Source organism: Hypanus sabinus, chromosome 6 (genome assembly GCF_030144855.1).
Source record: "Hypanus sabinus isolate sHypSab1 chromosome 6, sHypSab1.hap1, whole genome shotgun sequence".
In the NCBI taxonomy this organism is placed as follows: Eukaryota; Metazoa; Chordata; class Chondrichthyes; order Myliobatiformes; family Dasyatidae; genus Hypanus; species Hypanus sabinus.
The window spans coordinates 88,392,416-88,394,164 of NC_082711.1; the positions used below are offsets into that span (position 1 = coordinate 88,392,416).

Below are 1,749 nucleotides of genomic sequence, written 5' to 3' on the forward strand. Positions count from 1 at the left end.
GAGGGTAAGAACGACCTCGTATAGCACTTCTCTGGAGAAGCACAGTTGTCTTAGTCAAGAGTTGAAATGTTACAGTATGTTGAAATTGTATAAGACATTGGTGAGCCCAGGTGTGGAGTAAGGTGTGCAGTTCTGCTCACCTATCTACAGGAAAGATACCAATACAATTGGAAAACTTACTTCCCACCCATCACACCGCTGGCATTTGGGGCAGCAATGAAGGTCCTCATCCTCTGTCTGTACAGAAGGACTCTTCATTGCTGTTTCCATTACAGTTGTTTTCCGACCAGTCAGCGTTGTTAGCCCTGAGCTGAAATTGAAAGAGTACAGAGAAAATTTACAAGGACTGGAGGACATGAGTTATAGAGAAAGGTTGAATAGGTTAGAACTTTATACCTTGGAACATAGGAGAATGAGGCGAGATTTTATAGAGGTACTGTATACAAAATTATGAGGGGTATAGATGGGTAAATGCAAACAGGCTTTTTCCACTGAGGTTGTGTGAGACCAGAACTAGAAGTCTTGGGTTCATATGAAATATTTAAGAGGAAGTTGAGAGAGAGCTTTTTCACTCAGAGGATGGTGAGTATGTGGAATAAGCTGCTAGCAGAAATGATGGATGCAAGTTTAATTGCAACACTAAGAGAAGTTTGGATAAGTACAAACATTTGTACATGCATGAGAAAGGTATGGGCTATGGTCCAGGTGTGGATCAATGGGACGAGGCAGAATATCAGTTTGGTATGGACTAGATGGGCTAAAGGGACTGTCTCTGTGTTGTAGTGTTGTGCTTTAGGACTCCATTACTCTATATTGATTCAGTATTAAACTGATGCTGCAATCTTAACAATAGCTGAGAAAGAGCAATGAGCCTGAAGACATTTCTTGTCCAGTTAGGTATTCATTCTCAGACCCTTGAGGTTCAGAAGGAGCTGGAATGCTTCACGTGCATTATTATGAAAATCCTGGATCCCCTTCCTGCTTCTTACTCCCCATTCTCACTTTCTTTGCGAAATCAAGTCTTATGTTACACCAGGTAGTCAGCAGGTCAGAAAGAAAGGAACAACTAACATGACAGGAACCAAAATAGTACTGGCTGATGCAGCAGCAATTGATAAATCAATACTGCAGACAGTTAATCTTCAATCACCTTCCTCACCTTGGAAAGGGTTTCTCATTTCCCCCACTTTCTTCCCTTCCCCTTCTGAAGGTTTAGGCTTTCTCCCAGATGTCCGCAGAACACTGGACCTCCTGCAAGATGTATCATTATTATTATGTAAACCAATACATGTATGTCATAATACTGAAGTTAACTGTGAGTATAACAGGGGTAAGAAATTATTTTGGAGATCATTTCAGTTCTATTTTTTTCAAACTAGGATATGCACCCAACTGAATGTTGAACTTGAGCAGGAATAACATCAAAATTCACCTCTTTCATGATTGGTGTAAGGAATGTTCGTTTGATTTTTGTTTTGCTCGGTGCTGCTTTGAGATCTGACTTGAGAGCTGCTGCTCACCTGTCAAAACAATAATAATTGTCAGTACTCTGAACATTCACAATGCTAGAATTCAAAAGGGTAAGAGTCTTGTAAAATGGGATAGATCAGCACAGATCACTAGCATAGTCTCATCAGATACCTACAGATGGACAGTATTTTCAAATTCTGGATAAACACCAAGAACTGACAGCTGTGGATTCTTCCTTCCCTCTACTTGGGCACTCAATTAATTATAGTGCCCCAAATG

The 1,749-nt window shown here is 40.5% G+C and overlaps 1 long non-coding RNA gene across 1 annotated transcript; it reads right to left on the reverse strand.

The window, feature by feature from the left end:
* Positions 1–262: 262 nt before the first annotated feature.
* On the reverse strand, positions 263–1,522 carry LOC132395678 (uncharacterized). The gene is made up of 3 exons (XR_009512714.1): positions 1,433–1,522; positions 1,160–1,251; positions 263–310 (listed from the first exon to the last, which is right to left on the reverse strand). It is a non-coding gene; the product is annotated as an uncharacterized LOC132395678 (long non-coding RNA).
* Between the last annotated feature and the right edge of the window lie 227 nt (positions 1,523–1,749).